Genomic DNA, 24,410 nt, shown 5'->3' with positions numbered 1-24,410 from the left:
TGTGTGACTTGGTCAAGAAAGGATTTGGGGAGTAAATTGCTGTAAGAGGGTGATACACATACACACATTCTGGCGATTTATGTGCTTCACATGTGATGCAGAACACAGCTTGCTTCTGGTTGGCAAATTTGGCCTTGTGCAACGGATAGTGGTACACTTCATGTTTCAGTTTCCATTTCTCAAGTGGACTTTCAAGGACTCCTACCAGTCTAAGCCAAGCAATTTGATTCCTTTGTAGATTAAAACATAAAATAATCTCACACTGGAAGCAAACAGTGTTGAATTCAAGACATGCAAAGCATAAGTGAAAATCTAGGCTGATTTAGAAGAAGAAACTTTGAATTCCTTACAAATGGGACTAATCTAGAAAATTAGTCATTTTTTTCCTTTTTACTAGAAAATGACTAGTTTTTATTTCAGAGTGAGCTTCAAAGCAGCGTTTTAAATTTCTCCAGATCCAGCCTGCCAACATTTTTGTGTAAGATCAACAAGCATTTTTAATGCACGTGCCTATTTTGTTGACCCATCCCTTACCCAACCACATTAAAGGATTGATTTTAGAGGCCAATAATGTGAAGTAAATTAAAAGGATAACATGGCCTTAATTGCTACTGGTTTCACCAGGCTTCTAGGCACCGGAATTTCTGGTGGAGAAACACTTTAAGTGTCACAGCAGTTTTTGATCATGTGGTCTGGCTCACCCAGAGGCTTCAATTATCTCCCAGCCCTTCTCCACCTCCCCTCAGATATCTCTGAGAAGCAAAGAAAATGTGCATTTGTAAATTCAGTATTATGGACCCCTGATTATTTGGCAGGGTAAGAAAATAGGTTCTGTTCATTTTACAGTATTCGCATAGGCTAGATGTTTAAACAACAACAAAAGACATGGAATGGAGGAGAACAGTGGGAGTAAGATCAAAGCTTTTTTCATTAAAAAGAATTTTGTTGAATTGAGTTCATTCTCTCAAATGATAACAAGATTGTGATTACTCTTGGGTGTCGGGTTAGACACAACATTGCACACGTAGCTTAAGAAAAGTAAAAAGTACTTTTTGTGTAGATGTCAGTCAAATACAATGTGGACTTTAATTATCCTTAATTAATGATTTCTGATTACAGATTTTCTTTTGTGTGCCTTGGAGGCTGTATTTAGGTAGAGTATTTTCAGCCAGTAGTGACATGAACTTGCTTCCTTTGTCTTGCCATGCAAACCACACTAGATTCTCATTACAATGAAAAATGTGATTCTGCATCATTTCAGAATGGTCATACAAAGAATGAAATATCACTTGGGGAACAACTGAAATTTGTAAGTGGTGTGGAGTATTTGAATCTTCAGAGGAACCATTCCTAATTTTAAAGGAATTTACCTATCAAAATTGCTGATATTTACTGGCTTCTGGCTGGATTCGAGGCCATTCCTTCCAAAGATTGAATGGGATTTTGAGTGGTGCCCCAGTTCTTTCAAATAAAAGCATACTGCAGAAGTGCTGGACCTAGCAGCATTTCCTTTGCCCAAGTGTACCCTTTATAAAGTACTAAACATAGCAACTAGGGAATATTGTAGACACTGTAGAGAATGGGGCCTTTGTTTTTCATGAAGGGAATTTATTAACAAAATATTTTGAGGAGTCTTGTCTTGTTCACAGATGGTGACCACGGCGACCCCCCTTCCTGTGGGTGCTGTCAGAGAGGATGGGGGGGACGTCCTCAATCCGCCCCATCTTCATACCCGAGGGGGCAAGGGCTCTGAGGGCCGACTGGGCCCCAGGTCCAGGGGTCTTTGTCCTATTTCCTCCTGTGGCCCGGTGTTTGATGTGTAAGGCAGTAATACCCAGTTCCTTGCACCTCTGAGTCATATCCTGGGCAGCCAACGTAGCAGCATATGGCAAAGATTCGTCTCGGTCTGCCTTCACCTTCATCCCACCAGTCACACGGCAGAGGGTTTCTTTGCCAGAAAGATCAGTGACATGGACAAAAGTGTCATTGAAGGATGCAACGATATGGCAGACACCAAATATGTTTTCTCCGTCAGCCACCTGAGGTCAGAGGCTGATGACCTGTTCTTCCTTTTCCTTCCCCTTTCGAGGTGCCATTTCTGCACGTTGTCTCCAGACTCCACACCGGAAAAAGTGGGCCTTATTTTTGATTAAAAGTACTTTTTCCTGTGTCATGAGTTTTAGAACAAATATCAAAAACCTGAATTAGGATGTTAATGTGCTATTTACATTCAACTTTTAACTAGAGGGTCTAATAAAGGTTAGATATGATATATTAATGCCAATTTATGAATTATATTTCTCTGTGAACAATTATTTTGTAGCTTATACAAAACCCTAATAGCATATAACCCATCTAGTTTAGTGTAATTATGCTTATGAATTATAAATGCTTAGCTTTTACAATTAGACTTACTGATCTGTAGGCACCTTAATGAGAAATTACTGAAATTAAATTGATTCGTAATATTTGCTGTACTGTGTTCCAGGGTAGTGGTTGTCAAAAATAATTTTTAGAGTATGTGTCTGACTGCATAGCAGTATGGCTTTATTTTTAATAGAAAAAAAGTCCTCCCTGTTGCATGATCCCACCTTTGTCCAAGGAGGAGATGTCAACAGTTAGAAAGAGCAGAGTAGTTTCATATGTAGCCAAGAGAAAAGGTAACACATCTTTTGGATACTTTTTTTTTTAAATTATAAAGGGATGTTCAGAGTACAGGGAAAGGTTTCTATTAAAAAGTCAACTTTTATCTACAAGGTGTTTCCTCTCAGTTGTGATGAGGGGAAGTTCAACATGTTGAATATGCTAGTTAATTAATTCTCCAGGGATATCTCCGAGGGTGATGCTTTCGTTTTCATATTTTGTTGTGTCAAAAACACAAAACCTGTTAATATTGCCCAAACACATCCGTTCCCAAGAATTAAAAGGACAATGTAATTGCCTTTGCTGCTAGAAAACAGCTACATCCAGTTCTCTAGCAGATCTTCCAACATGCCAGGTGTACAAGACAAGCCTTTGAAATGTTGTGAATAACTTGACATTATCACATTGTTATTGAAATGCAAATTCTGCGTAGAACATGAAAGAGTTTTAAATGTACGAATAGGACAATGCATGTCATCAACCATACCTAGTCTTAAATTGCTTGTTCTGTGGAAAGTAATCATAATGTATTTGCATCTTTTATTGTTTTTCCTTGGCCATGTTTAAAGTGCTCAACACACCTTCCTGGGTGGCACCTTGTTGGGGAGAGAATAGATTGGCTCCCAGCTTTGAGGTGTTTAGATAGGGCTGTTTTGCCCAGTAAGGAGATAACGTTTCCCCAAATGAGTCTTGCTGAGTTCTACATTAGAATTAGAAGTCAGCTTACTGACTGTATTTAATGGTGTTATTATTAATAATAAAGACTATTTATATAGTGCTTGTATTTTTCAAAATGTGTTTATAAACATTGCCTTATTTCATCTTATCACAACCCTCTAGGTTAGGCAGGATAGGTATTATTATGCCCAATTTAAAGATGAGATAACAGGTTCAAAGAGGTCAAGTAATTTGCCTAAGAGCACACCTCTGGTAAGGGAAGGGCGTGGACAAGGTCCCAAACCATATGAATCTGAGTTTTGTGCTCCTCCATATAGCTGTGTTGTGTACTCAATATTTAAAATTAAAAAAAATTAAAATTGTCCAATCATAGTTCTCACATTTTTCCTATTACACAGAAGTGAGTCCTGACATAGAACAAGTTTAGAAGTAGCTTTTTGAGGATTTCATCTGAGGCTTTAGTGCAACCGGGACCTAAATTCCTACTTCTCAGTGAAATACCATTGCTAGGAGGGGACACTCACTGTCTCTGGAGGTTCTTAGAGAGTCTTGAGCCAAAATCACCCTAAGAAATATCAAATGGCAAATGGTAGGTGATTTTATTTGGGATTCTAGTCCTATTTTATGGTCGGGATAAAAATAAATAGTTACATAAGGGTGGCAGTTTTGACCCTGGCGCAGGGTAGAACTGGAGGGACAGAAGGTTGAATTAGATACTCTGTCAGGAATATCCTCCTGGGGCTTGCAACTCATACCTATAAAACAGAAACACGTTTTTAGCAAGGAATGAAATAGACTGCATGGCACAACCTAAGTGGATCTTCCCTCTGACAAAAGTCATTGTACTCTGGTTCAGGCTACTAGATCTAGTGAAAGCAGCAGCTCAATTTAATTCAATAGATAATTTATTTAGCACCTACTCTTGGCAAGGAAAAGTTCTACACACTGCAGAGATGCAGCGATGAACTAGTTCAGAATTTACTGGCTGTGTACCTACTGTCGGCCCACATTTCAGTGAAGTAGGTAGAGATGTGAAAAGTCTTTCTAGTCTAAGGCCTGACTATTCTCTGTCCCAAATGCAGAATGCAGAAGATGCTAAGAAGGCCAAAAGTGGCTCTGTCCAGCTGGGAGGTCAGGCTGGGCTCCATTGAAGGAGGAAGCATTTCAATTGCGGAGTGAGGTCTCCGTATTTGGGAGGCAAGGGGGAGGAGGAGCAGTGGGGTGAAGGGAAAGGCAGGAGTAAAGCCCAGAGGTGGGGAATGTAGGACTTGGCCCCCGAACAGCAAGGGGCCTCCTGGTGACTGACGCACAGGGACAAGGTGATGTGGGGAAGCCCTGAAGACAGAGGAGGCATTGAGGCAGCTTGTGGAGGGCTCTGCCCAGGGTGCTGCAGGTGGCTGAAGCTTTTCAGCAAGAGGATGATGTCACCAGATCCGTGTTTTAGAAGTATAAATCTGCTAGGACTGTGAGTTGAAAAAGGAAACAGATTCTGGGTATGTTGGCATGGTACAGCCAACAGGATTTGGGGCCAGTTGGATGTGTGGGGTAAGGGAGGGGAAGGAGTAAAAAATGGTTCCAAGTTATCACCTCTGGGGAGCTGAGTGGATGGTTGTGGCATTGGCCAGGACAGGAACCCAGGTTTACAGACAAAATATTTAATTAACTGCTGTCATAAACCGTATTTAAGTGACACATAATAAGCAAAACACCAAAGTCCAACACCTAGTTGCAAGGCTCTTGTACTGGTCCGAACCCCGAGAGCGCACCAACAAACAACACAAGGCGGCGCTGTTTTAATGAGCGCCTGGGTGCAGGCGGGCTGAGGCCTAAAATGGCGTCAGCCCCAAGTGAGGACGGGGCAGGGGTTTTATAGTCTTCTCTAAATAGGAAGTGTCCCAGTCTGACGGTAACTGCTACGTGGTACCCTGACGGCCTCTCTCAATCTCCAGGGGGTACCTGTCTTCCGGCCAGCTGTCTTCCTGCTTCTGCTATCTGGGCGACGCACCAGGCCTTGGGGACTGGGCCTGAGGAGAGAGGAGTTATTCATCCCCCCAAGCTTCCAGGCTGGGGGAGAATCTTTCACTAGTCCTATTGTGCTCACCCTCAGCTCTTCACAAAGACTGCTGAAATTTTTGAGTATGTTTAAACTGTAACATTTGGTCTTGCAGTTGGGACCACTCTTCAACTTTAGGGAGGTTCATACCATAATATGAGGTGGCTAATAGGAGGAAGACGGAAGCACATTCATTGCATCTATAAAAACCACTGTTAAAAATGGGCAGGAGGACCAAGCGCTAAATGATCTGTTCATGTAAAAATCGGGGCATATATGGAGCCACCTATTTCCTGTTTATTTCATTCCAAACAATTTTACTTTATGAAAGTTTTTAAATTCTGAAATTAGATATACATGTGTTCTTCCTCTCCCCCCGGCTCAATGTTGGGCATATTTATATGAGTGTTTGTCTCTTAAATTGCCATGTGCAACTGAGGTGTTGCAGAAGATGTAATTCACAAAACAAATAACGCTTAAATTGTGTTGTTTATTTAATAAGACAATGTTAATCAGACAGCTAGGCCTTTTTTCTTTTTTGCTGCATTTTGCTAAAATTGAACACCGCTTATATAGTGGACAGGAAAGTGTGTTTAGTGATATTTTACTTAGGAATAAGTAAATCTTCATTGCACAGATGATTGGGGAATCACAAATTTCATTTTATGGTTTCAACCTTTAGATAAATGTTGATACAGTTGTCCAGAAGAATCTTTCGATGACTCTACTAGTTTAAAATAACTAATAATTATACTATTTAAAAGAATCCTTAAATGATGGGTATTCTCTAAAGCATGCGGGGCTTAAAACCTAGATGATGGATTGATAGGTGCAGCAAACCACCGTGGCACATATATACCTATGTAACAAACCTGCACATTCAGCACATGTATCCCAGGACTTAAAGTAAAAGTAAAAATTAAAAAAGATGGGTATTCTATATTTATCTTTCATGTTACATTTTTCTTTGTGGGGTTTCTAAATAAAACTTGTAACATGAATGTTTTATTCTCATTCTGTATTTTAAAAAGAAGCTGAGTAACAAAAGGAAAACAAAACAGGATTGGAAAATCAACTATTTTCAGGGGGCTTTAACAAACTGAATATCTAGATAGGTTCTAGAGAACCTTTATGAAACTGTTTGGATGTCTTATTTTAAAGGCATATTAGAAGTAAACATTAAGGAACGATTTGATTTTTAAAAAATGTTGGGACACCATATTTGAGTTGGTATCATAATGCCGAGAAACCGAATTATAGATTATTTATCTATTACGTGCCACATTATTGCATAGTTGTGCTATCGCTTGTTTCTAACTTTACTTGGAGGCTGCCCTCTAGTGTTACTGAATCTCAGCACAACCACTTTTGTTTAGATCCCCTGAAAGGTGACAAAACACACAGAATGCTACCATCTAGTCAGCAGCTAGAGTGTTAAGTTTATGATACATAGTTTGAAAGATTTTGAATAAATTAAAATGTGCACATCACCAGTGCTCTTGATGGCATAGAAGACAGCATTGGAAAAAACACACACCAATGACTGTGAATTGAAGCCATGTCCGGAATACCAAGTCTAACACAGGTTTTAGGACTACCTTAACCAATTAACTTCACTTTTATTTTCTATTTTGTATGTGCAAAAAAGCTACATGTGATAAAATAAGCTCTCTCTAAATAAGGCTATAAGAACTTTAGTTTGAATAAAAATTATAAGTATTAAGAAAAGCACTTTGGGAGGCCAAAGCAGGCCAATGGCTTGAGGCCAGGAGTTTGAGACAAGCCTGGGCAACATGGCGAAACCCCGTCTCTACTAAAAATACAAAAATTAGCCAGGAGTGGTGTCTCATGCCTGTAATCCCAGCTACTTGGGAGACTGAGGCACGAGAATCGCTTGAGCCCAGGAGGTGGAGATTGGACCACTGCACTGCAGCCTGCGAGACAGAATGATACTCTGTCTCAAAAAACAAAAAGAAAGTATTTCAGCCACCATTGGGTGGGATGTGTTTGACCAGACAGCCTCAAAATTTATGATATAATTAGTCCTCAGAGAGGAGTTCTCAAACTTCAACACATTTTTCTATTACAAACCTTCAAAGAGTAGATCCAAGCACTTTAAAGATTATTCTCTAAAGATATTAAGAAGAGAAGCACACCCTGCAACCTAAATGGTGGTGTTAAGTACTTTTCTGACAGTAGTGCCAACTCTGCTTTTTCTTGGATGAAGAGTAAGCATACTCCAGAGTCTGCAGAAAGTGGGGAGAGTAAATTTCAGACACAGTAGCTATTTTTTTGCATGTATAATGATGGCATTCTCAGTGGATTATGAAGGTAACGTTGCAACACTCCAAGTACATCCAGCTTACAGCAGCAGAGTGACTGACATGTATTTTATAAAAATGGTTACTGGTAACAGTGGTTTTCCAAAGTTCTGAAACTCAGATCAGGAAGAACAACTAAAATCATATTAGCGCTACACACACACAAAATGAAGCTGAACACCAAAATGACACTTGGAAGTCAGCTTTTCTTCTAGAGGGGTGTTATGATAGAGTAGTTAAAAGTATGGGCTCTGGAGGTTGCTATTCTATTGGCTGTGAGATCTTGGGAACATTAGTTAACATCTCTGTACCTCATATTCATCATCTGTAAAGGGGAAATACTAATGGTACCTACCTCATAAAGGGAGTCTGATGATTAAATGAAACAATATGCACCAGAATGATGTCTGGTACATAAACACTCAATAAAAATTAGCTATTAATATTTGACACCAAACCTTCCTAATACAATTAGCTAAATTCAATGTTTTTGTCACCAGCAGGATATGGGTTCTTGACAAGTAAAACTAAAAAGATGATGAGGAGATGACAGTGTCCAGATGAATCTTTCTGCCAGTTTCTGTCTCTTTATGTTCTTTTGTGTGTCAGAGCATGGTTTAAAATAACTGAGTAAGTAATCATTATTTCATTTTATTTAGGAAATATAGTACATGCCTACTATGTGCAGAGTGCTAAATTAGATCTTATTGGATATTTCTAAAATATTAAATAAGGCATTAGGAGTTAGGTGTCTATGTTTTGCTACAGCTGTTATTTGCCTTTGTTGGGCCGAGTGCCCAGTTAGGAGCCTATGTTTATCAGGCCCATGGTGCCTTGAGCTATAGCCTTCCTGTCTTCTGTTCTCAGAGGAAGAAACTCTGAGGTCATAATATCAAGTGTTTCCTCACTGGGTGAGTTTTCTGAATGCAGTGTTTAGATTGTAGGTAATGTAGATTGTGTATTTGGAAACACAATACTCAGGGATTTTCACTAACAAAGAGGGCCCAAAGATCTCTGTCAATTAATTAGATTTTTTAAAAATATGTATTTATCTTTTAGAGACTGGTCTCCTTCTGTTGCCCAAGCTGAAGTGTAGTGGCATGGCATGATCATAGCTTACTGCAGCCTCGAGCTCCTGGGCTCAAGTGATCCTCCTGAGTAGCTGGGATTACAGGTGCACACCGAGCCTGGATAATTTTTACAATTTTTTTTTTTTTTTTTGAGGGGGGTCTTGCCATGTTGCTCAGGCTAGTCCAGAACTCCTGGCTTCAAATGGTCCTCCTGCCTCAGCCTCCCAAGTAGCTAGGATTACAGGCATGAGCCACTGCACCTGGCTCTGTTAACTTAATGTCTGACTCAAAACCAATGTATAGATACAAACAAGTTTATTTTATATAATAAAACTTTGTTATATGTGGCATTAACTCCTCGTACCAATAAACTGAATTTTCAAATTGAGTCATGGGGTTTAAACACTTGTCTTTCACAAAACCAAACAGCTGAACCGCTAAACAGCAAAGTGGATAGATTGGAAAGTAAACCCCTATTCTGAGCCTGCCTTCACCCCTACTTCACTGAGGTGTAATGAGGAGATAGAAAAGAAGTTGGGTGAGTCAAGAAGAGAAACAAGGGCTGATCATTAGCTCTCAAGCAAACAAGAGTTAATTTTGGCTTTATCCATTCTAGTTTACTCAGGTGGGCACAGCCTGATTCACAAAAATAAGGCACTTGTTGGTCAGGGGTTAGGGAATGTGCTCACAAAAGCTTGGAGACTGGGTGTCTCTGGAGCTGGATAATGGGAACTGGGGCCCCTCCTTCCCGGTGGCAGAGAGGATTGTGTTCATTTGGTATTTACCCAAAGTCAGAACCATCTGACAGCTGTTTGGTGTTTCTTGTGAAATGGACTTGGACCCTGACCAGATGCTAGTGGACAGATGTTCACAACACAAAAGGCTTCATCAAAATAGGCACTAATTGGCACCCTCCTGACAATCTCAACAAATAAGGCAGGAATGGGCTGTATCTGCTGTTGACCATCTCAACGCCCAAGCCTGCCTTTCCTGGCTTAGGGAGGAGGCCCTGTTGGGGAACTGAGCTTTCTCCATAGCCAGAGATTTTTGGTTCCAGGGCTTCTTGACGTGAAACTCCCAAAAGGTATTGAATATTTGTTTTATATGTATATATGCTTGTATGTATATACTTAATTGAAACCTTTTAAGAAGGTAGGCCAAGGAAGGATCATTTGGACTTCACCACCCACCTCTCACCAAAGCAAGTCTTAAAATGCAGAATTTTCTCCACAAAGTTGGTTTCTATGCAGTAGTTTTTGAACAAATACTTTATACAAATTGTTACATATTATCTTCATATGAACCCCTCCAAATAAATGTGTGTATTTTATTTTATCTGTGATGTAGTTTTGTGCAAATATTTTTGCTAAATGGATTTTAAAAACCTAAAGCTCTTTTAAAGTGGATATTTCAGGGGCAAACTGGTTTGACTATGCCCCATAAATCATTAGATAGGGCTTGCTCCTACTTGTACAGGATAAAATTAAGTTTGATTTCAACAGTTCAACTGTCTTTTTAGTGCTAGAGACACTTTTTGAGTAAGCATTCTCTCCTCTTTTTCCTCTGAATTTTGCAAGTTGAGAACAAACTCTAACTCCTGGCTTATTATTAATACTATTGGAATCTGTTACCCATCTATGTGCCGGCAAATAATAATTCTTTCTAAGGCAGGATGTAGTTTTACAATGCATGGTTTAAAACACTTTTACTGATGTTACTGTTTATTACTGTTTATTACAGTAGAAAGCCCTTTCCTACTATAGGGCTCTCTGTGGCTCTCCTCCCATCATTACCTATTGAAGTCTCCTTTTTCCCGCTCCTCTCCAGGAATACAGATTTAAGAACGATCCATGCTCCACTACAGATATTTCCAAAACACAATCTGTATTAACCCAGGCTGGACACATTTTATCAGTCATTTCTATAATTATTTATTTAAAAAAATGATATACATGGTTGCTGTATCGCATGGAGTGTGAGAAGCTATCTTATCATGGTACTATTCATCCTGGTTGAAAGGATGTTGGTTTTTTCCCCCCTAACATCTCACTCTCAGGATTTCTCTGGACCAGGAATCCACCCCCTCTTTCCCATTCTCTAGTGTGGCTCCTGCTCCTTTGAATGAAAGGCTGCTCTGACTAAAGGAGCTAGAATATGCCCAGCAACCAAGGCCGGGTACTATTGAGTCCATTGTTTGCTCCCAGCACTGTGGAGCCAAATCTCATTTTATAGCACAGTGTGTTCTAGGAATTCCACTTCATCAGTACAACAGACCTTCTCTAATGCCTTCCTATTTTCCCCATTTGCTGCTGTCACAGGCAGCGCCACACAGTCCTGTGGCAGGCAATTATAATTCACTTTTCTCCAAGGCTCTGCTCTCCCCCTTTTGCAAGGGACCACAAGGCATCAGCTGCCATATTAAATAGACGCTAATGACACCAAGTGTGAGCCGCCAGAGCTGTGGTTGTGATGGTGTGTTTAAGATTTAATCCCTTTGAGGGACTGAACCTGGAGTTCAGAGGTGGTTTCACTGAGGTTTATAAGAAATTTGGCTAAGATTATACTTAATGGATTTTCAAGTACTGAAAGGTATTTGTGTTTAAAGTGAATATATTAATAAAACTTTCCAAACACAGTCACAAAAAATAGATCTGATACAAAATTATGTAACGTATTATTCAAAGTAATATAATGTAGTTGTCTAATAATAATATATTGTATGTGCATATGTGCTGTATGTACTCATTTTCCCTCTATAGTTTTCTAAGCGGTTTGCTTTTTTCTAAATGGAGAAGTGTCCTTTGGTGACTCAAAAAGATTCTGGGGAATGAGCGAATGCTCCCTAGAGCAGGGCCAACTCCTCTTGGGCCCTTGTCTGTGCTAGAAGATGCTTTTCTCCTGGAGACAGGATCGCCATCATTAGTAACTTATCCCTACACCGAATCCACAAAAGATTTTACTCTTTAAAATTTTCCAGCATATTTTGGCAATGGTGGAATGAAAATGTATTCGTTTTTGTCACATCTGGCAACATTTTGGCACCTCTTATGAAATTATCTTCTATTGGATTTGTAAAAGTGCCCCATTAGTAACACTTTCTGTAAGTGTAAATAAGCTTTTCCATAGCTGTCCCTTCACCAAAATAGATCGGTTTTGAACCTTCCTGCCAGTACAGAGGATGTGGCCTGATGCTCCCTCCAAGACGGTGGCTGTCTCACCTTCATACTGCCCGGGCTGCTTAACTAAATTGCTCCATGGCCTTGTGTAGCTATGCTGAAGGATGGAGAAGAGCGTCCCTTTAATGAACCCGGAGTATTTCATTTATTACCAAATCATCAGTTGACCCAGAGAGTGGCCAAGTAATTAGTGCAAAGTTTTGCAGAGCTTTTTTATACGCACCATCTCATTTCATTCCCATAGTCCTCTGTGGCACCTGCCTTTACCCTGGCTTGGAAAAATAGAACTTCTCCTCTTGACTAAAAAGATAGTCTGTGTAAAGTTATGTGTTTTATCACTTTACCCAAATATTGTTCTTCATAATTTTCAACTTAACACACTAAAACATACTGAAAAAAAATGATTGACTACAAAATCCTTTTTTAAAGGAAATGTGTACATCAGAGGAAGCGTTAGGCCATAAATACTGTTATTTTATACACTCTAGGACATTTTAAAGAGCAAGAACAAGCCTAAAGCTTACCTTGCAGTGCTCTCCAGGTTAATCAGTGATTCTTTGACTAGTGTCAGTGACATTTGGTGGGTAGTGATTGGCATGCCTGTATTTTCCTTTGTCACCATTTCTTCAGGTTCATGTAGAAAACTGCAGTCAGAATCTACAGACAAGATCCTGTGACTGGTTCTCAGGAGAATCCTTGTGACAAACATCTGGCAGATATGTTTTAAAGTCCTACGATAGCTGTCAGAAAGTTGATGGCTCCTGATACGTTACATTGTCAGTCCGGACACACTAATTCTTTAGTGGGATTATTGATGTTGTTGTAGCACATCTGTGTTTAATTGCAGACAGGAAGCTGAAAGAGAAAGCTTGTTGTGATTACAACCTCTGAGATACCTATTATATCTGAACTTAACAATCAGGTCAAAACTTAGTGGTGGGTGGGAACGAAAAGATGTCCGCAAATGAAACTATGTGCATGGGAGAAGAGACTGCATGTCACTGACCTGCAGAGAAGCCAGTGCCTGGGTTCAAATCCACCACTCTCTAGCTGTGTGACATCAGGCAAGCTCCTTAACCTCCTTGGGCCTCAGTTTCCTCCTTTGTAAAATGGAGTAGTAATAGCATCTGCCTTATAGGGTTGCTGTGAGGATTAAATTAGTCCATATGTATACATTCTCTTGAGTGCCCATTACATCATAAGCACTAGATAAGTGTTTCCTATTTTTACATTTCCCCCCAAATCTTCTGCTTTGTAAAGGTAAATCTTCTGCTGATAGAGGATGAGCTGCAAAGAGAATGTGTGTGTGTGTGTGTGTGTGTGTGTGTGTGTGTGTGTGTGTATGCTAAGACTATCATGCAGAATTGATTCTACACTTGTAACACGGGCATATTTGGCTGTTGCCTACGTTATCCATTTTGACACCTCCCCTACTCTCAAAGCCCCTGCATGTCACTCGCTTCCTCTGCTTTTCCCCTTCAGATTATTTCACCCATGTTCTATTTGGTCATGACCTGTACGTGTACCTCATCTAAGTGATGCTTTATGAATTCCATAAAGCCACTCATCTTTGAGGTCTCCAAGAACAGAGACTATTCCCTAATGATCCTTTTGTGCAGTGTTAGTTGTTAAATGTGCTAACGGATGCCAACGTTTGAAAATGGTGCTGATCCATGACCTCTTCTGACAATGTTAGATTCCTATCCTTCAGAGTGAGAATTTTAGGCATGAGGCTGCTTGAGGTACTGGGTTGCCCAAGACAAACCTGATCTCCAGGGCTGAAGTATGGGCATCTATGAATCAATGCCCATCAGGTGATTGTGATGATCAGTCAATATTGGGAGCCTCTGATTTAATTAATCATCCTGAGAATAATGTTCCTTATGTGTAAGATTATTAGAAAGCCAAGTTTTCTCTCAGAGTTTTGGTGCAGATCAAATGATGTCCTGTTTTTACAAAGCCTGAAGCCCAGGTAAACCTAAAGCACTGTTATTACTGTTATTACTGCAGAGCACCTGTGTGCTGTGGAAGGTCCCCAGGCTACAGGGTGCAGAGATGTCCACTGGGCACATGCTGACAGATCCTTCAAAAAATGGTACTTAAAGAAGATTAGATCAACATTTCTGGGAAAAGCATCTCTTTTGCCTTCTCATTGGTTCAGTAAACCCAGTTAAAGGCAAAGTTTCCAGCCCTCAGAGCCAGCCATGGGATTCCTGTATCATTAGATATTGTTAACATTAGCACTTTTGGAGTATTATTTCACAGACATGGTTTCAATGTCCAGAACCAAAAGGTGGAGAAATGGTGTCAGATAACCTTAGAGAGGATCATTTTCTTGGTAATCTCTCCTTTCTTAAAATAAACTAGATATTGCTGACAATGTGAAATTTGTGACGAACCTTCAGTAGATATGTTGATTTTGCTTTTAAAATAAAAACCAAGGATGCTTAGAAGTAGTCATAAGAGGAAATATTTTGAAAATGAATGACCTAAAATAATCAATGGATATGTATAACATTTATATTTTAAAATGACAATGACTGTGATTTAAAGTGCCTCTAAAAAATTAACTCTTTAACCATCAGTCCCTTTCCACTCAAATCCTAAAGCAATGCAGTTTCACATTTTCTGCTTGTACAAGGTTAGGATCCATCACTGACTCAAACATGATCATTTAGATGACCATTTAGAAGGCCCAAGAGCAATGTAACTGGCATTTCTGGGTCACAGCTAATTGAATGGAATGTGTGCTGTGACCAATCGTACAGGTAGCACTTTGGCAAAGAGGTGTTTGTGAAAGTGCATAAGTATCGTTTGTGCGTTCTGATTATTGTTTGTATACTACTAAATGCCCTGAAAAGTGTTATAATTTGTACATAGTATGAATGATTTGGTGGAGGGAAACTCCCTTGTGAATTTTGTATAAAGAGTATACTGCATTCCTCTTGTCACCAGAAAAGTACTGATATGGCACATTCTGTTAACAGTAATTGGATATGTATGCCTTGTTAGAAGAGAAGATGGTAATTTCCCACTTATTATAAATAAAATTATTCTTATTTCATGTCTCCTGTTTCCACCTCTGTTTATATTTTGTTTTGTCTGGGCAATGTTGGTGGAGATGAAAAGAAAATTAGCTTCTCTAACCTGCAGTCAGAGGATAGACAACCGTGGGTCCCTGGGGTTTTAGCTTGAGCTACCTCCATACCAGCTCCCCATTCTTGTTTCCCCTTCCAAATCCATGAGGGCTTTATGGTAGTCTGGTCTTCTCCAGGAGATAAGCATGATCAAGATCCTCCTGCTTCTAATCTCTCCTCTGCAGGCTTCAGTGCTTCTGTTCTAGTGCCGAGCTCTCCATACGCTATGGGAGGGTATGGAATGGGGGAACTTATTCCATTATGAATGCTCACCTCTCTGACTCCAAGAGAAATTTTTATTTCTAGATTCAGGCCCTCAAATGGTAGAGGCTTATAAAGACTTGTAAAGTATGCTTTTAGTAGGTCCCTGGCGATATTAAGGGAATTTAGCATGTGATGTTTTTTCCATCTAGGTTTTAAGAGATGATTTATCAGGTCCATTTTGTTGTTTGCTTACAGTGATTTTTATTTGTATTTTTTGTTGATTCATCAGAGAGCCTGAAAAGTGCTTATTTGGTCTTTCCATCAGCTAGCACTGAGAACCTTTAAATCAGTGGTTTAGAGTACTCTATCTACAAGATCATGCTTTACTTGTTGTATACTTCTTTCTGGAAGTAGAAATTGCAGATAGAGAAGGCCAGGCCTCTCCTATTATTTTTTAGTTTCCAAGGCAGCATTCATTTAAGCATAGCATTTAAAGTGATATTGGATAATGCCATTGGATAAAACCCTTTTGCAGAACAGAACTGTGCAAAGCAATACTGTTTTAAGGTGAATTGAAGCCATCCAGGCAGAGAGAATAAGGTTGTCTTCTTATCTCTTCTGTTGACTTGGTCTAATCTGTGGGCAGTTGTTCCTTCGCCTCAATTTTCCCATTGGAAAGGGGATTTTTGGAAACATATCTTAAAACTCTTGAGCTGAAGAAGCTATATCAGTGAAAAATGTGTTGTTTAAACACAATAATAACTTTTCCGTGGTATGCAGCATTATATTTATACACCATAAGTTGAGAAAAGCCTTGAAAGTAACACAAATACCAAGAAGCCTGTTTTATAATTCCTGACTCCCAGAAACCCTGAGATGTATTCACAGCCTGTAGTCACCCTCCAGAACCCAAGCAGGACCTTGGAACTTCACTCCATGTACCACTCCAAAGCAAGTTTTCTGCTCCAGTGTGATGAGAAATGTGATGTTCACTGAAATGCACCGTGAGTCTGGAGAACTACTGTTCAGCCACCTTGGGCATGGCATCTAAATGTACAGTATCGAGAGTGTGATAGCCTTCCCTGGAAACAAGAACTAAGGTCCATAAATCAAATCTCAAGTCAAGAGAAGAAAGCCGTCAAGGAAGGCGAAGGCATTATAACTGGCCTGTAGTGTCCAGCTGTATTGATACCACAGAGCTTTGGAGCCAATTCAAGACTGGTCAACCCCAAACTGGGAAATTAAGTTTCAGGACTGCCAGACATCCCTGTTTGCAGATGTAAATGTAAGTGATAGGATAGGTGGTCTTCAAAATAACCATGGTACCATGAAGGTCAGAGTCCCCAGCACAAATGTGAGGCCGGGGATAAGGTTCAGCACTTTTGGAGATGGCATTAATTTGTAGTCCCTAAAAGCACTTTAGCTCCTCTCAAAGTGTAGCTTACATATTGCAAGGATCTGAGTATAATATACCTTAATTAACAGTGCTGATCATGTTCCTTCCTTATTTGCAGAACACTTTACATTCACGGGTGTTGACTCAGGGGATCATTTGGCTTTTTTTTTTTTTTTTTTTTAAGTATGAGATACATAGCAGTTTACATCATTGGATTTTATCCCCTGGTTTAGATCCAAAGACATTATTGGCCAGTCTTAATGCTTGCTTGTTAGTAATACTGTTATGAAATAAAAGCTTCTGTTGCAGAAGCTTCCTTAATAGATAAAACAAAGGCCTCTTCTTAACCAGTACATTACTTAGAGAATATTAATGAAATAGTTAAAAAATGAGGGGCAAATGATGAATGCTTTAAAAATACTGGCCTTTTCACCTTAATAATGTGTCAGAACCACTTATTTTCTACAACACATGTCTCAAATTTGCTGGCATTTCAAATTCTTAGGAGTTAATTTTCTATGTTTGAATCTTTAAAAAGAAACATACAAATGTAGGATGAATACATTCAGAGGGTTTAGTGCATGCTTTGGCTAGCAATTGAATAAAGATGACTTGGAAGGATCAAAGCAAAGATTTCCATAAAATTGAATATGAGATATTTCAGCAACATCAATGCTATACCTCTTCAGGACACTTGTATGCATGTCCACAGTACTACCTAGCATTTACTTAATGCCACTAGAACAAAAAAGATAAATTTTGTTGAGGCTAATAGATTTTTAAAAAATTGTTTTAAAGTCCTTTTAGAGTACCAGGAAAATCTGACTCAAAGGCAAACAGCAAACAGAAATGACTTAATGGAAATCAGACAATAAGCCTAAGGAAAAAAAATAGGGTTGGAACCTAAAATAAATTCAATATATAACACCTTTCCATTTTGTTCCCTTTCCTTTTTTGTTTTTCATGAGAATCTATATGGAAAAGTCAGTTGATTGCTTATCAGGCTGAAGCTTGTGTTTGCTCAGACTAGCGATAATGAGCAATAAAAAGGTGGTAATGGTTAAAGTGAGAGGAGAGGGAATCAGGGAAAATGGGTGGGCTCAGTATAGTTTGCAGGCTCTGAGTTTTGGAAGCCCTGTAATTCTCCCTTGTGCTGTTATGTTCATTGGAGGGGAGTTAAGATCAGGATCTGTAATGAGTGTGGGGGCTTTCCAGGCAGTGGTCTGATGGCTGCACAAAAGAACTCCCAGTGATTACCTAGTTACATCCCTACGGTCAGCTTGGCAAGTAATCTTAAAGCCTTGCTCCTGAGCCAGCAGCATGAGCATCACCCAAAAGCTTATTAGAAATGTAGATGCTCAGGCCTGATACCAGAGTGCCTGGATATGAATCTGCATTTTAACAAGATCTTCAGATGATTGGCATACACATTCATATTTGAGAGACATTGACTGAAGGAACACATGGACACAAGATGTGAGGACACATACAGTGTGGGGTGCAGTAGTAGGGTTATCCTAGGAAAAGAAGGAGCAGACTTTTTAGCTAGTGAGCTAACTCATTATAGGCATGTACAGATGTTTGTTAGTAGCTTATCTTTCAAGTTGTAAAGCAATCAGAGTGTCTCAGGGAAGTCATTACATGGACCTTTACAAGCCTGTGACTCTGAGCTTGTGACTCTGTGTCATAGGAAGCCAGTACTTGCGTAAGAGCCCCAAGGCCATGTGGGCAAATGGAGCTAAGATAAGAAAGCCTGATAATATGAAGAGTGATCCTAAACTCATTGGCCTTTGGGATTATGGTTATCACCAGGTTTTAGAGCTTTGACTCTGGTAAACAAAGATTCTGCCGTTGGTTTCCAACACATACTTATTATTGAAATGATTTATTATTTTACTGAAGCATCTTGTTTCCAAAATGAACCACCTTAGCCTCCTGAAATAGCTCTACTGTGTCCCTTGACTTTAAAAGGCAAATGAGGACTTATGCCATTAACCCTGCAGAGTTATGATGAATGGCAGAACTAGATAGGGCCATGAAGATGGCAGGATAAAAAGATGCCTGTCTTCAGAGCACCTCTTTTGAATGGCATCTCCAAGTCTTCATCCAAAGACTAGATTGGTTCTTGTCTCCATTTTCCCATTTGGAGCTGCCATTTTTCCATAGCAGCCAAGCCCACTAGGTGGTGTTAGAAATGTCAAATGCTTGTTCTCTGGTGCCACAAAGAAATAGCACTTGAACATAAATTTAATTTTCTCAGTAAGGCAATTTTTACTTTCTGCAGAAAGGGTGCTCCTCGCAGATGGAACATGGTCAGAGCACACCTGAACAAAGGAGGGAAGCAATTTTTTTTTTAAGATGAAGTTTTGCTCTTGTCCCCCAGGCTGGAGTGCAGTGGCGCAATCTTGGCTCACTACAACCTCCACCTCCCAGGTTCAAGCAATTCTCCTGACTCAGCCTCCCAAGTAGCTGGGATTACAGGTGCCTGCCACCACGCCCGGGTAATTTTTGTATTTTTAGTAGAGATGGGATTTGACCATGTTGGCCAGGCTTGTCTAGAACTCCTGACCTCAGGTGATCCACCCACCTCAGCCTCCCAAAGTGCTGGGATTACAGGCATGACCCACGTGCCTGGCCGAGGGAAGCAATTTTTATCCCTTATGCAGCTTGTCCCTGCTACTGTGTCCTGTCTCCATTGGCTGGAGCCAGACCGCACAATCTAAGCTAAACCCGACTGGCTATTTCAAAGAGAGCAGGGATATGAGCCAGAGTGGTGGGGTGAGTAGTTTGGCAGGAAGGACAGTTAGGAACAGGTAACTAAGGGTGACTTAGGTCAGAGCAGGTGACTAGGATGAGTCAGGATGGAGCAGGTGACCAGAGGTGACTCAGGTCAAAGCTGGTGTCGGGGAAGAGTCAGGATGGAGCAGGTGACCAGGGGAACAGATGTGAGCTAGTGATTAGGACTGGAAGGAAAGTTGTTTACTGAAACTAGAAGCAAGAAGGCAAAGAGAACCAGGAAGTTAAACTTTAAATGGAGAATCAAAGAATAAGACAGCTGAACATACTGACATATTGATTCTTTGAAGAGAAGCTTGGGGTTCACTATATTTAACAGTGGTATGTAAATAAACTGCTTTCCCCCTGGCATAGTTGCCTCTATCAGTGGAGGGTGAGGCTGCAGATAAATCCTCTGCCACTTCACCTTTTATGCCAAAGTCTAAAGGCAATAAATACCAAGTTAGAGAAACATTGACTAGAAATGGTGATATCACAGTAATCACAAATCTGTTCTTGTCCTTGCAACTTTTTGACATAATGATCTCAGTTGGCCAGGTACAATGGCTCATGCCTGTAATCCCAGCACTTTGGTAAGCTGAGACGGGAGGATCACTTGAGACCAGCCTAGGCAACATAATGAGACTCCCATGTCTAAAAAAAAAAAATATTCAAAAATTTCGCTGGGCATGGTGGCACATGCCTGTCATCTCAGCTACTCGGGAGGCTGAGGTGGGAGGATTGCTTGATCCCAGGATGTCGAGGCTGCAGTGAACCATGATCATGCTATACTACACTCTAGTCTAGGTGACAGAGTAAGACCATGTCTCCAAAACAAACAAACAAACAAACAAACAAAAAACCTCAATCCTGTGTGGCAGATGGGAGACCTCAGGAGACCTCTGTAAACTGCATCCATGCCGTAGACCCTGCATCCAAGCAGTGCTGCATCCACCAGCCTTAGGAAAGAGGATCAGAAAGGAAATGTCTCAGTGATCCTAGAAGCTAACTTTGACAAGGAAAGACCACCCATAGTGGAAGTGGTTGGAAGGTGAGCCTTCAAATTCAAGTACCCCAGTTATTTCATTAGGAGCCAAAGAGAATTCTTTTTTCCTATTTCTACTAGGGTGCATTTAATCTGCATTAGTAATGCCACAGAGAACATTTACTGTCATATAAGCAAAGACCTTGCAAATGTATTTTAACAGCAGTTCAGAAGACTAAAGAACTTAACAGAGAAGTAGAGAAGAGAGAGCCTGCAAAGTCTACTGTAAAAGTAAAACGTGCTAGTTTTGTCATCAATTTAACCACATTGGAGACTTGGTCAGAAGCATTGAGGCTTGACCACATTATCCAAACACAGCTGCTTGCCTTATCATATTGTCCCATTTACTTTTCTTTTTCTTCTGCCAGCACTAACTTGTGTCAGCATGTGGAAGTGGTATTTCTGCTACCTAATCTGTGTTAAAACAGCCCTGAAGGGTCATGCAACTAGTCGGATTGTAAACCTTTGGAGAAGATTAAACAGTCATCATGTATTAATCAGTCTTGACCACGTTGTGAATTAAAAGGTGAAATTCTTGGCCTTATTCTAAAAGATAACAGGTCTAGATGTTAGAGATAAGCATTGTTTTTATATTAGTCAGTATTTCTATGTAGCCAGTTATGTTTCCAGAGTAGTGAGAATTATTCTAAGAAGAAAAAAGTATTTTCAGTATAAACTAAACAAGAGAAAAGTGGAAGTTTAATACACATCTGCGGTGAACATGAACACAGGAAAACGTGAAAATGTGAGCATAGTGAAGTTTGAAGTGGGAGAGAACCTTTTCTGAACTGGGTTGCTTTGCTCACAGGCCAGGTAGGAGAGAGCAGGGGAGGAGGTTTTACTGGACCCAAGCGCCTTGTAAGAATTTTCCAAAAACATTAAGTAAAATTTAGTTAGTTGTGAAGTAGAGAGTTAGCACTTCTATGTCTTCAAGGAATCCAGTTATAGTCATAACACAGAAAAACCAATCATCCCTCCCATAGTAGTTGAAAGATAAAATTGACATCGTCTTGAAAGAGAAAAGCTACTATTTTATGAGCTTAGAAGAAAAAAAATTCTTCAACTTTATGATATGCTATTTGAGCTCTGTGAGTATTCAAATATATGTACATTTACAGAATCTCAGTGTTGCAAATGGAAAATAATGATGCTGTCTTCAAAATGACCCCCCAAAAAAAATCAGAGAAAGGGTTCAAGTGCTGCTGAAGTAGCAGCCTCTGGAATTAAAGGAAGTGATTGCCAGGCCGGGGAAGTGAAGCAAACAGAATAGTCCTGAACAGAAGACAGCCGCTGCCCTCACTTCCTTATGCACTGTGCTGTTCAGCCCAGGCACTTACTGTTTCTCTAAGTGTGATGCAGAAACCAGCTTGACCAGGGTTTAAGATAATGGTAACCCTCACAGGTTTTGCAGTGCTCCACTTTCTGCAAATGGTCAAACTTCACTGTCAAAGAAATCCAGATTCTCTTAGAATCCTAGCAGAGTGTGATATTTGACTTTTTTGGGTTTCTAAATTTTGTTTTCATTTCTTTGATGCAGTAGATGTATGGCCCATGGTGCTTTTAAATTCTCTGCAGTCTAAAGTAAATTACAGGGAAGAAAACAAATATTTTCTGGACCCTATTAATGAAAGACAAAGGGACAGCGAGGGTCCTTTAGAAAAGGGTATTAAAAATGATATATGCCTGTAAAAGGTCGGGGAGGGATCTCATGGGAAGAAATAAAGTGCAATAGAGTAATGAAGAAGAAAACAGGTAATGCTGATTGTCCTTTAAAAGATACTTTATTTTTCAAAGAAGTGTCCAGAATTCTAACTTATATAAACACTAGAATATTGATCAGTTATGGTAGCAGACTTTGGTGCACAATTCTCAGACTGACACATGATTTGGTTAGCAGGTAACAGCTGTAAAGGATGTAAGAAATAATTATCTGAGATTCCCTATGCAAAGTCTTAAAAAAAATTCTACACCAATTTCTGTATCTCAAATGAAGAGGGCATACAAAGAGACGCAATGCCTGATGGTTCACCAGGATACTGTCCCAGCAGCAGGGACAGAGTCCTTAGATAACATGGAGAAGAAAATGAATGGGCACTACCAATGTATTTGCCAAGATATGACATGTGCTTCTGCACATGAGACTTCATAACTGGATAAATAAACCATCTTAAAGAACTTACAAGAACTTACGTTCTTTTTCTGCCCTAGATACCCATTCATGTGTAAAATGTTACCGAGTTCACGCTATTTTTTGTTTGTTTGTTTGTTTGTTTTGAGATGGAGTCCCATTCTGTCGCCCAGGCTGGAGTGCAATGGCGTGATCTCAGCTCACTGCAACCTCCACCTCCCAGGTTCAAATGATTCTCCTGCCTCAGCCTCCTGAGTAGCTGGGATTACAGGTGCACGCCACCACGCCCAGCTAATTTTTGTATCTTTAGTAGAGATGGGGTTGCGCCATGTTGGCCAGGCTGGTCTTGATCTCCTGACCTCAGGTGATCAGCTCACCTCAGCTTCCCAAAGTGCTGGGATTACAGGTGTGAGCCACTGCACCCGGCCTGCTCTAACTATTAATTAGTCTTTGAACTTGTAATGACAATAATGCGAACTTGGTACTGACAGAATGAACTTGTGTGGGTGACCTCTTAGTATAGGAACATGTACAGTGTTTAACACTTTATTATGTCATGTTAGTATGTGGTTGCTTCCTTTCAGAACATTGCTTTCAAGTGTTATTGAATGTTAGTAAACATGAAAAAAATAAATAAGAATTTTGGTGATTCTTACCCCTCTTACCTCTAGGGTTTCTGAAAACTGACACAGTAGGTTTAGATAAAGATGTGTGGTGTTAATTTGAATCTGCCATACTTTGAATTTAGAATGCACTGGACACGTTGATATCACCAATCAGCATTCTGTGTAGCCAGGCTAGCATGTGATTCAACTGTTGTGTTCACCCTCCACCCCAACACCCATCACCGCTGTTCTACATGAATTTGCAGCCTGAAAAAGACATGATGTAGATTTGACTCCTGTAGTATCTTCCAAACAGTATCAAGTGGGGCAGAACAATATCCCCCGTAAGTCACTTATATTGTCATCTTAATATTATCATGATTGTGAATTCTGTTGTCTTGAGATGGATCGAGAACTTTGACATCAGTTTAGTATTGCTAATGGAATATATTATTTACACAAGACTTTTTCCTGTCTGCATTCAGCCATGTAGAAATATACTATCATCTTAAGTGCCAGAAGATGCTGATCCGAAGTAGAAGTTGTTGGCAGGTATTGGTGCCAGTTAGATGAGAATAAACTGCCAAGGAAGACACTGGAGTGAAAAAAGATAGTTTGGGCCAAGTTTTTTTCCCTCTCTCTCTCACTCTTGAAATAGGTATCTAACATGCATATACACAACATCAGTCTATAGGAAATATGAGGGATGCTTGATTACAAGCAAACAGGGACATGTGGGGCCAAACTCTGCCCCCAGCCCCTATCTTGCCATAAATGTTTCTAGTAGAGATTAAAGTGACATGTGGGAATGATGGGGGGATTCATGTCTTCTAGACTTCACAGTATGAAAGGGACCAGGCCTTCCCAGGAGGAATGGCCAGAAACTGAAGCTATAGCCAGAAATCAAGGGATCTTTTGTGAACACCTAAAGCAGGAGTTTATCCAGGGATAGAGATCTTAAAATGGTGGAAGCAACATACAGGCAGGGGACAGAAAACAGCCTCCATGCTGTACAAGCATAAGTTTGTACTGATGGCAGAGCCTAATTTGGTTTGCATTTACCGTAATTTTTACTCATCTACTTTTAAAGTGGTATTTGAAGTGATTCTGAATCAAAGGCATGATAATGCATACTTTTCCCAATTTAAAATATACTGTTTTATATATATAACTACATGC

At 40.0% G+C, this 24,410-nt stretch overlaps 1 protein-coding gene and 1 pseudogene across 6 annotated transcripts in view; one reads left to right on the top strand and one right to left on the bottom strand.

The window, feature by feature from the left end:
* Positions 1-24,410, top strand: part of SEMA6A (semaphorin 6A) — a 132,043-nt gene that overhangs the window by 10,556 nt on the left and 97,077 nt on the right. The window lies entirely within an intron of this gene.
* Positions 1,629-2,111, bottom strand: LOC103783009 (small ribosomal subunit protein uS11-like; annotated as a pseudogene).

Source organism: Pan paniscus, chromosome 4, assembly GCF_029289425.2.
Source record: "Pan paniscus chromosome 4, NHGRI_mPanPan1-v2.0_pri, whole genome shotgun sequence".
NCBI lineage: Eukaryota > Metazoa > Chordata > Mammalia > Primates > Hominidae > Pan > Pan paniscus.
Note: the sequence above shows the minus strand (reverse complement) of the source record. Positions and strands in the feature narration are given on the sequence as shown.